A 12,047-nucleotide genomic window follows, 5' to 3' on the forward strand; every position below is an offset into this window, starting at 1 on the left:
TATTCACTCTGCATCTTGGTCCTCCTCTCTTTCACCCGAAGACAATCGTTACACATTGATCATCCTTGAGATGTTTCTACAGCGGAGTGGAGTCCGCCTGTGGTAAATTCAATTGATTGGACATGATTTAGAAAGGCACACACCTGTCTATATAAGGTCCCACAGTTGACAGTGCATGTCAGAGCAAAAACCAAGCCATGAGGTCAAAGGAATTGTCCGTTGTGCGCCAAGATAGGATTGTGTCGAGGCACAGATCTGAGGAAGGGTACCAAAACATGTCCGCAGCATTGAAGGTCACCAAGAACACAGCGACCTCCATCATTCTTAAATGGCAGAAGATTGGAACCACCAAGACTCTTCCTAGAGTTGACCACCCGGCCAAACTGAGAAATCAGGGGAGAAGGGCCTTGGTCAGGGAAGTGACCAAGAACCCGATGGTCACTCTGACAGAGTTCTGGAGTTCCTAGGTGGAGATGGGAGAACCTTCTAGAAGGACAACCATCCGTGCAGCACTACACCAATTAGGCCATTATGGTCGAGTGGCCAGACGGAAGTCACTCCTCAGTAAAAGGCACATGACTACCCACTTGGAGTTAGCCAAAAGACACCTAAAGACTCTCAGACCATGAGAAGCAAGATTCTCTGGCCTGATGAAACCAAGATTGAACTCTTTGGCCTGAATGCCAAACATCACATCTGGAGGAAACCTGGCACCATCCCTACGGTGAAGCATGGTGGTGGCAGCATCATGCTGTGGGGATGTTTGTCAGTGGCAGGGACTGGAAGACTAGTCAGGATCGCGGCAAAGATGAACGGAGCAAAGGAAAGAGAGATCCTTGATGAAAACCTGTTCCGGAGCAATCGGGAGCTCAGAGCTCACCTTCGAAAAGGGCAACGACCCTAAGCACACAGCCAAGATGATGCAGTCTCTGAATGTTCATGAATGGTCCAGTCAGAACCCAGACTTGAACCCTATGGAACATCTCTGGAGACACCTGAATATACCATTAAGCAACCTGACAGAGCTTTAGAGGATCTGCCGAGAAGAATGGGAGAAACTCCCCAAATACAGGTGTGCCAAGCTTGTAGCGTCATACCCAGGAACACTTGAGGCTGTAATCGCTGCTAAAGGTGCTTCAACAAAGTACAGAGTAAAGGGTCTGACTACTTATGTAAATGTTATATTTCATTTTGTCTATATTTATTAAATTAGCAACATTTTCTAAAAACCTGTTTTTGCTTTGCCATTATGGGGTATTGTTTGTAGATTGATGAGGGAAAAAATCTGTAACCTAACAAACTGGAAAAAGTCAAGGGGTCTGAATACTTTCCAAAGTCACTGTATATGGCTATAGTTTAAGCTAATGGAAAGTGTTTGGTCACAGATACCTTTAAAAAAGATAGGGGCGTCTATCTCCTTCGCATAGCGTTGATCAGGCTGTTAATTGTGGCCTGTGTTGTCCCACAACTGAGTATGCAGGCCATGGAAGAACTAGTACATTTTCAGCTTCAAGGAATTGTGTCCAGGTCCTTTTGACAAAAAACTGAGAAAATCAGAAAGAGGGCAAATACTTTTTCACGGCACTGTATATAAACTGATATACAGTGCCTTGCAAAAGTATTCGGCCCCCTTGAACTTTGCGACCTTTTGCCAAATTTCAGGCTTCAAACATAAAGATATAAAACTGTATTTTTTGTGAAGAATCAACAACAAGTGGGACACAATCATGAAGTGGAACGACATTTATTGGATATTTCAAACTTTTTTAACAAATCAAAAACTGAAAAATTGGGCGTGTAAAATTATTCAGCCCCCTTAAGTTAATACTTTGTAGCGCCACCTTTTGCTGCGATTACAGCTGTAAGTCGCTTGGGGTATGTCTCTATCAGTTTTGCACATCGAGAGACTGACATTTTTTCCCATTCCTCCTTGCAAAACAGCTCGAGCTCAGTGAGGTTGGATGGAGAGCATTTGTGAACAGCAGTTTTCAGTTCTTTCCACAGATTCTCGATTGGATTCAGGTCTGGACTTTGACTTGGCCATTCTAACACCTGGATATGTTTATTTTTGAACCATTCCATTGTAGATTTTGCTTTATGTTTTGGATCATTGTCTTGTTGGAAGACAAATCTCCGTCCCAGTCTCAGGTCTTTTGCAGACTCCATCAGGTTTTCTTCCAGAATGGTCCTGTATTTGGCTCCATCCATCTTCCCATCAATTTTAACCATCTTCCCTGTCGCTGCTGAAGAAAAGCAGGCCAAAACCATGATGCTGCCACCACCATGTTTGACAGTGGGGATGGTGTGTTAAGCTGTGTTGCTTTAACGCCAAACATAACGTTTTGCATTGTTGCCAAAAAGTTCAATTTTGGTTTCATCTGACCAGAGCACCTTCTTCCACATGTTTGGTGTGTCTCCCAGGTGGCTTGTGGCAAACTTTAAACAACACTTTTTATGGATATCTTTAAGAAATGGCTTTCTTCTTGCCACTCTTCCATAAAGGCCAGATTTGTGCAATATACGACTGATTGTTGTCCTATGGACAGAGTCTCCCACCTCAGCTGTAGATCTCTGCAGTTCATCCAGAGTGATCATGGGCCTCTTGGCTGCATCTCTGATCAGTCTTCTCCTTGTATGAGCTGAAAGTTTAGAGGGACGGCCAGATCTTGGTAGATTTGCAGTGGTCTGATACTCCTTCCATTTCAATATTATCGCTTGCACAGTGCTCCTTGGGATGTTTAAAGCTTGGGAAATCTTTTTGTATCCAAATCCGGCTTTAAACTTCTTCACAACAGTATCTCGGACCAGTCTGGTGTGTTCCTTGTTCTTCATGATGCTCTCTGCGCTTTTAACGGACCTCTGAGACTAGCACAGTGCAGGTGCATTTATACGGAGACTTGATTACACACAGGTGGATTGTATTTATCATCATTAGTCATTTAGGTCAACATTGGATCATTCAGAGATCCTCACTGAACTTCTGGAGAGAGTTTGCTGCACTGAAAGTAAAGGGGCTGAATAATTTTGCACGCCCAATTTTTCAGTTTTTGATTTGTTAAAAAAGTTTGAAATATCCAATAAATGTTGTTCCACTTCATGATTGTGTCCCACTTGTTGTTGATTCTTCACAAAAAAATTCAGTTTTATATCTTTATGTTTGAAGCCTGAAATGTGGCAAAAGGTCGCAAAGTTCAAGGGGGCCGAATACTTTCGCAAGGCACTGTATATACCTTTGACTTGTACTGTATATACTGTATATATATATATATACTGTATATATACTGTAAAAAAACATTTACAAGCTATATTAAACATACACACACACACACACACACACATATACACAGTACAAGTCAAAAGTTTGGACATGCCTACTCATTCAAGGGTTTTCCTTTATTTTTACTCTTTACTATTAAAACTATGAAATAACACATACGGAATCACGTAGTAGCCAAAAAAGTGTTCTGCAATGTAGAAAATAGTAAAAATAAAGAAAAACCCTTGAATGAGTAGGTGTGTCCAAACTTTTGACTGGTACTGTGTGTGTGTGTGTGTGTGTGTGTGTGTGTGTGTGTGTGTGTGTGTTTAATATAGCTTGTAAATGTTTTTGTCATGTAAATATCATTGCCAGTTAGGGGCGTGCTTCTGCCAGTGAAACATTGCACTCAACGAGTTAATGCTTATCTTCCCAGAAGAGTAAACTACAAAGCAGGATCAATGAGTTAGCCAGCTAACTCTGGTAAACAACCAGACAAATGTAGATTTTTTTTGGTTCATTAAGAATGCTAAACATAGGAACTTTAATTTTGGTTGTTGACCATGACCATTTCATGACCATTTCAAGCTTATCTTTTACAAAACAAAAAAAGTTATTTTATATTCAGGCACCTTGATCCTGCTTTGTATTATACCCCTCTGATGAGTCCCTAAATCACCATATCCGTGAGTCTGTAAGGTTCTGTGATAGATCCAGCAGCCCTACTGTAGGCTGTTATTTGTGTTATGCATGGCTTACACTACATATACAAAAGTATGTGGACGCTATTTCAGCCACACCCGTCGCAGACAGGTGTATAACATCAAGCACACAGTTATACAATCTTTATAGACAAACATTGGCAGTAGAATAGCCTTACTGAAGAACTCAGTGATTTTCAATGTGGCACCGTCATAGAATGCCACCGTTCCAACTAATCAGCTGCCCCAGTAAGTGCTGTTATTGTGAAATGGAAACGTCTAGGAGCAACAATGACTCAGCCGCGAAGTGGTAGGCCACGCAAGCTCACAGAACGAGACCGCCGAGTGCTGAAGCACGTAGCATGTAAAAATTGTCGGTCTTCTGTTGCAATACTCGCTACCGAGTTCCAAACTGCCTCTGGAAGTAACATCAGCTCAATAATTATACGTTGGGAGCTTCATGAAATGACAGAAGTCTAAGATCACCATGCACAATGCCAAGCGTCGGTTGGAGTGGTGTAAAGCTTGCCGCCATTGGACTCTGTAGCAGTTGAAACGCGTTCTCTGGAGTGATGAAACACACTTAAACATCTGGCAGTCCGATGGTTGAATCTGGGTTTGGCAGATAGCAGGAGAACGCTACCTACTTCAATGCATAGTGCCAGTTTGGTGGAGGAGGAACATTGTTTTGGGCTGTTTTTCATTGTTCGGCTAGGCCCCTTAGTTCTTGTTTCAGCATGACAATGCCCCTATGCACAAAGCGAGGTCCATACAGAAATGGTTTGTCGATGATCGTTGCACAGAGCCCTGACCTCAACTCAACACCTTTTGGAGGAATTGAAACGCCGACTGCGAGCCAGGCCTCATCGCCCAACATCAGTGCCGATCTCACTAATGCTTGTGGCTGAATGGAAGCATGTCCCCTCAGAAATGTTCCAACGTTTAGTGGAAAGACTTCCCAGAAGAGTGGAGGCTGGTATAGAAGCAAAGAGGGCCGCAACTCCAGATTAATGTCCGTGATTTTGGAATGAGATGTTCAACGAGCAGGTGTTCACATACTTTTGGTCATGTAGTGTATATATAGATCTGGAAATTGGACCTGCGCAGTGTAGATATCCAATCCAATAAATATGACTGAGACTTAGCCAAATTCCTCTATTGTCGTCTCATCTGACCATAGCACCCGGTTCCAATCCAAGTGCCCATGCCGTTTAGCAAACTCCAGGCATTTACATGTGTTGGTTGCTCTCATAAGTTTGTTTTTATGGCAACCCTTCCAAATAGCCAATTGAAATGGAGATGGTGCATAATTGTAGATTTGGACACTTGGTGACCCCAAGATACGACCAAGTTCTGTAATTCTCCAACTGTGGCCCATCTTCCTCACTGTGCATGGAGACAAGATACACTTAGATCCTATATTAGACAAGTTTACCACTGTTCCAGTGGTTGTAAATGTCTTAATTTTTTCCCTAACCGTGGTAAGTGGTATGTTTGGTTTTATTCTTTTTTTTTGTACCAATTGCCTGATTTATGAAAGTCAACAGCCCTTTGTCTCTTTTTATTTGTGAGCTCTTTGCCTTTTACCATGGTGACGGATGACAAATCAAACAAAATATTTTTCTCAGAGCAATTGCATTAGTATAAAATCATTTTCACATTTTTTGGAGCATTCAATGAAGCTCTGTATGTATTTATTTTATACAGTATTTTTTGCTCATCTATTTCAAGGGTGCCAATAATTTGGCAGGTGTCTATACAAGCACATGTATTGTTCAGACATTGCTAGATAAACATTTGCAGTATAATATTTACCCACAAATATTATCTGTTGAACACACAGATTTACTCAGATGTGCCCATCTGAGCACCTAACTACCCATTCACACTCAATATTCGGATGCTTCGCCTATTCAGTTTCGATATCAAATCTCCAGGCAGCCAGCTCCTCCCAATGGCATACCGATACCTTTGCAGTCCATCTACGGTCACGATGTCCTGTATTTAATGGCCCTCCTCAGCTCCCTGGGCCAGCAGTTAAACCTGGGCTGGGCATCTTAGGTTACCTCCAAGAAGCTCAAATGCAGTCCTGAGACTGGAGGACTGGCTAAGTATATCCCCTGACCCGGGTTCAGATTGCAAGAGGATGCCATAGTGCTGTATTTGGAGCATCTGACTCCACCAAGGCATATCATTTATAAAAGACACGATATTCAGGAGAGTCCTTGGTGGAGATTTACTGTCAGTGATCTCCTGGGAATTCTGACCAGAGTTAAACGTGCGTAAATGGAATGGAATTGGCTTTTTATGCACTTTTCTCTCTAAGTGTATTCTGACCTTGAACTTAAAAGGAGAGGTTTCCTTATTTTCTTTTTTACAGCCAATCTCAATTTTGTTATGTAAATGGTATGTTATAGACGGGTCTAGACACCTTTTTTTTTGCGATTTCACATTTTTGAGACACTTACCCCAAATAGAAAATCACTTCCTCATCCTCCTTGTCTAGTACGGGGGCCTTGAAAAAAACATAAACAAAGGCTCCAAAAACACCCAAATTAGTCCTTTTAGAAGTATTGTGATGCAGGTCTTTAGATTTTGAACACATGTAATTGTGTCGTTCTGTACTTTATACGCAACGTTATATTCCATTTTGTTGCAACTCGAGTGATACAGTATCTCTCAATCCATTCTACATGTACCTGCCAAAATAAAGGAAACACTTGAGTAAATGAAGGATAGAAAGTACATTAAATATAAATATATATATATATATATATATATATATATATATAAATATATATATATATATATATATATTAGCTGAAATAAAAGATCCCAGAAATGTTCGATATGCACAAGAAGCATATTTCTTTAAAATGTTGTGCACAAATTTGTTTACACCCCGGTTAGTGTGCATTTCTCCCTTGCTAAAATATTCCATCTACCTGACGGGTGTGGCATATCAAAAGGATGATTAAAAAGCATGATCAATACACAGGTGCACCTTGTGGTGGGAACTATACAAGCCTGCCCTTGACCTGTCGTTTGCCTGCCCCCTGTTTTGTAAATAAACATTTGTTATTTTGAACTTTCTGCATCTGGGTCTTATCGTGAGGTCTGATAACATGTGATATGTATTTTCTCTGAGTTATGTTCACCAAGGGTGACAAAAAACTCTTGACTGGTTAAATAGGTCCTACACCGATTTAGAACTAGACTGGAGAGGCCATCATGGTCAACATTGTCTGAAAGCTGTTTGGCATCTGTGTTGGCTCTAAGATCATTTACCACTTTGACTAACCAGATTGGAAAACCAGATTGGAAGTTTTCAAAAATACAGTAGGCACTTAAAAAATAATATAGCTGGGGCCTCCCGAGAAGCGCAGCGGTCTATGCCACTGCATTGTGCTAGAGGCAACACTACAGGCTGTATCACAACCTGCCGCGATCAGGAGTCCCATAGGGCGGCGGACAAGTCGTCCAGGTTAGGGGAGGGTTTGGCCGGGGGGCTGGACTTATCATCAATTGGTGCTGCTGGCTTCTGGGTTAAGCGGGCTGGTGATAAGAAGCGTGATTTGGCTTTGTTTTGGAGGACGCATGACTTGACCTTCGCCTCCGGAGCCTGTTGGGCAGTTGCAGCGATGAGACAAGGTCAAATAAAAATAAAAACATTTACAGTAGCTGCTTCAAAAACTATTTCTCCAGAATTTCGCTTAAGAATGGAAGGTTGGAGATTGGCCGAAAAGCTGAAGAACCTAGATTACTTTTCTTCAGAAGGGGTTTCACAGTAGAAGTTTCTAGTGCCGTGTTGAAGGTTCCTGTGAATATGGAGTGATTAACAATAGCTTGCACTTCTTAAGATATACAATTATAAATTGTTTTGAAGAAGTTGGTGGGGATAGGAGAAGGCAAGTAGAAGGCTTAAGGCCTTTCCTGAGCATGTCTGTGTCAACCATAGAAAATAAATCCACAGTGCCTAGGCTAGGGCACGTATCATCAAATCATCTTGCTTGACTGTTACCCAGCTTAATGTTTGTCATCTTATCTCTGAAATATGCCAGAAACTCATCACATTTAAATGTGGAGGAAAGTTCACATAGTTTTGAAGGGGTAGGATTTATCAATCCATCAATGGTCGAGAAGAGCACTCTCAAATTATTCTGATTGTTAGTAATCAAGTTAGAAAAATGAGCCTGTCCGGCATTTCTAATTGCCTTGTTATACAGTGCCTTCTGAAAGTATTCAGACCCCTTTACTTTTTTTCACATTTTGTTAGGTTGCAGTCTTATTCTGGAATTGATTAAACCATTTTTTTCTCATCAACTACACACAATACCCCATAATGACAAAGCAACAACAGGTTTGTAGACATTTTTGCAAATTTCTGAGAAAAACAAACAGAAATATCCCAAGTAGTCAGACCCTTTGCTCTGTACTTTGTTGAAGCACAATTACACCCTTGAGTCTTCTTGGGTATGACGCTATAAGCTTGGCACAGCTTTATTTGGGTAGTTTCTCCCATTCTTCTCTGCAGATCCTCTAAAGCTCTGTCAGGTTGGATGGGGAGCTGCACAGATATTTCAAGTCTCTCCAGAGATATTCGATCGGGTTCAAGTTCGGGCCACTCATGGACATTCAGAGACTTGTACCAAAGCCACTCCTGCGTAGTCTTGGCTGTGTGCTTAGGGATGTTGTCCTGTTAGAAGGTGACTGTTCGCCCCAGTCTGAGGTCCTGAGTGCTCTGGAGCTGGTTTTCTTCAAGGATCTCTCTGTACTTTACTCTGTTCAACTTTGCCTCAATCCTGACTAGTCTCCCAGTCCCTGCCGCTGAAAAACACCCACGCAGCGTGATGCTGCCACCTCCACGCTTCACCGTAGGGCTGGTGACAGGTTTCCCCCAGATGTGACACATGGCATTCAGGCCAAAGAGTTCAATCTTGGTTTCATCAGACCAGAGAATCTTGTTTAAAAAAAAGTAATCCATTTGAAAATAAGGCTGTAATTGAGCAAATGTGGAAAAAGTCAAGGGATCTGAATACTTTCTGAAGGACTGTATATGCCAAGTTGCTCTCTCATAATAGCATAATGGACCTGCAACTTTCACTTTCTCCACTTCCGCTTTGCCTTTCTGCAATTTCTCTTTAATTTATTTGTTTCCTCACATACATGAAGAGAACGATTTGGCATTTCCCATATAATTGATGAGGATCTCCATGTAGCAAATGTACGGTTCCTTACTAGACGTCCGTTATTAAAATAGGCCAAGGGGCCCAGGGCCCGCTCTGCACCAGGGCCCGCTCTTCCGGGAAGTCAACAAATAAAGTCTCTTGGACATTTGGTTTCCATTTTATCATTTTTTTTTAATTGTAATTTTTACGTTGTTCAGCTACATTCCACCAGATGGCGACTGGCTGCTTATTGCAAATGGACAAAAAATCCCCAACTGGACATGGCCATTTCTCATAAACGGAAAATACTTTGAAGACGAAACTCGGTGAGCACAGGAATGGCCAAATGGGCTTTTAGCCCAGAAAGAAGATGGTGTCGAGGCCTCAACGCTTATTGAGTTAAGGCCCATTTTCTGGGATTAAAGGTCAAAAACAGCAATAGAGCACCAATTTGACCGCGTGAAAGTACATGAACCTACAGTGTAAGGAAAAAAAGAACCAGCCATTTATCTACTGTAATTTACGAGAAATAATTAAATGTCCTTTCGGTGAGGGTTAAAAAAAGTACTTTTTTTCTTCCAAAAAAGTTATAGATCCAGTTTCAGACAAATCCGTTAAGGTGGGTTTCGGAGCTCTACGTGCTTTCTGTGATTGTCTGAGCTTTTCTGAACTCATACACACACACACACAGTCAATGGGGAGTGACACAGATTGGGCTTACAGACACACAGTGTCACGTTCTGACCATCGTTCATGTGTGTTTTCGTTGTTTTAGTGTTGGTCAGGACGTGAGCTGGGTGGGCATTCTATGTTGGATGTCTTGTTTGTCTATTTCTATGTCTGGCCTGATATGGTTCTCAATCAGAGGCAGGTGTTAGTCATTGTCTCTGATTGGGAACCATATTTAGGTAGCCTGGGTTTCACTGTGTGTTTGTGGGTGATTGTTCCTGTCTCTGTGTTTGCACCAGATAGGACTGTAGGGTTTTCACATTTCATTATTTTGTAGTTTATTCATGTATAGTTTTTCCTTTATTAAACAAACATGAATCATCACAATGCTGCATTTTGGTCCGACTCTCCTTCGCCTAAAGAAAACCATTACAGAATCACCCACCACAACAGGACCAAGCGGCGTGGTAACGGGCAGCAGCAGGAGAAGCGCGATAAGGACTTCTGGACTTGGGAAGAAATCCTCGACGGGAGAGGACCCTGGGCAAAGCCTGGGGAGTGTCGCCGGCCCAAGGTGCAGCAGGAGAAACGGCAGCAGGAGTAGCGAGAGGAATGGACATGGGAGGACGAATTGGACAGTAAAGGACCCTGGGCACAGCCTGGAGAATAACGCCGCACCAAAGAAGAACTGGAGGCGGCGAAAGCAGAGAGGCGCTGGTGTGAGGAGGCAGCAAGGCGACGCGGATGGAAGCCCGAGAGTCAGCCCCAAAAATGTCTTGGGGGGGGGGGGGGGCTCACAGGGAGTATGGCTATGCCAGGTAGGAGACCTGCACAAACTTCCTGTGCTTATCGGGGGGCTAGAGAGACCGGGCAGGCACCGTGCTATGCTGTGGAGCGCACGGTGTCCCCAGTGCGGGTGCATAGCCCGGTGCGGTACATTCCAGCTCCGCGTATCAGCCGGGCTAGAGTGAGCATTGAGCCAAGTGCCATGAAGCCGGCTCTACGCAGCTGGTCTCCAGTGCGTCTCCTTGGGCCGGCTTACATGGCACCAGCCTTGCGCATGGTGTCCCCGGTTCGCCTACATAGCCCAGTGCGGGCTATTCCACCTCGCCGCACTGGCAGGGCGACCGGGAGCATTCAACCAGGTAAAGTTGGGCAGGCTCGGTGCTCAAGAGCTCCAGTGCGCCTGCACGGTCCGGTCTACCCAGTACCACCTCCACGCATCAGCCCTCCGGTGGCAGCTCCCCGCACCAGGCTTCCTGTGCCTGTTCTCGGCCCAGTACCACCAGTGCCAGCACCACGCATCAGGCCTACAGTGCGCCTCGCCTGTCCAGCGCTGCCAGAGCCTTCCTCCTCTCCAGCGCTACCGGAGTCTCCCGCCTCTCTAGCGCTGCCAGTGCCTTCCTCCTCTACAGCATTGCCGGAGTCTCCCGCCTGTTCAGCGCAGTCGGAGCCTTCCTCCTATCCAGCGCTGCCGGAGTCTCCCGCCTGTTTAGCGCTGCCAGAGCCTTCCACCTCTACAGCGCTACCGGAGTCTCCCGCCTGTCCAGAGCTGCCAGTCTGCAAGGAGCTGCCAGTCTGCAAGGAGCCGCCAGTCTGCAAGGAGCTGCCAGTCTGCAAGGAGCTGCCAGAGCTGCCAGTCTGCAAGGAGCCGCCAGAGCTGCCAGTCTGCAAGGAGCCGCCAGAGCTGCCAGTCTGCAAGGAGCCGCCAGAGCTGCCAGTCTGCAAGGAGCCGCAAGAGCCGCCAGTCAGCATGGAGCAGCCAGAGCCGCCAGTCAGCATGGAGCAGCCAGAGCCGCCAGTCAGCATGGAGCAGCCAGAGCCGCCAGTCAGCATGGAGCAGCCAGAGCCGCCAGTCAGCATGGAGCAGCCAGAGTCGCCAGTCAGCATGGAGCAGCCAGAGTCGCCAGTCAGCATGGAACAGCCAGAGCCGCCAGTCAGCATGGAGCAGCCAGAGCCGCCAGTCAGCATGGAGCAGCCAGAGCCGCCAGTCAGCATGGAGCAGCCAGAGCCGCCAGTCAGCATGGAGCAGCCAGAGTCGCCAGTCAGCATGGAGCAGCCAGAGTCGCCAGTCAGCATGGAACAGCCAGTCAGCATGGAGCAGCCAGAGCAGCCAATCAGCATGGAGCAGCCAGAGCTGCCAGTCTGCATGGAGCAGCCAGAGCTGCCAGTCAGCCAGGATCTGCCAGAACTGCCAGTCAGCCAGGATCTGCCAGAACTGCCAGTCAGCCAGGATCTGCCAGAACTGCCAGT

Source organism: Oncorhynchus mykiss, chromosome 2 (genome assembly GCF_013265735.2).
Source record: "Oncorhynchus mykiss isolate Arlee chromosome 2, USDA_OmykA_1.1, whole genome shotgun sequence".
Classification (NCBI taxonomy): Eukaryota; Metazoa; Chordata; class Actinopteri; order Salmoniformes; family Salmonidae; genus Oncorhynchus; species Oncorhynchus mykiss.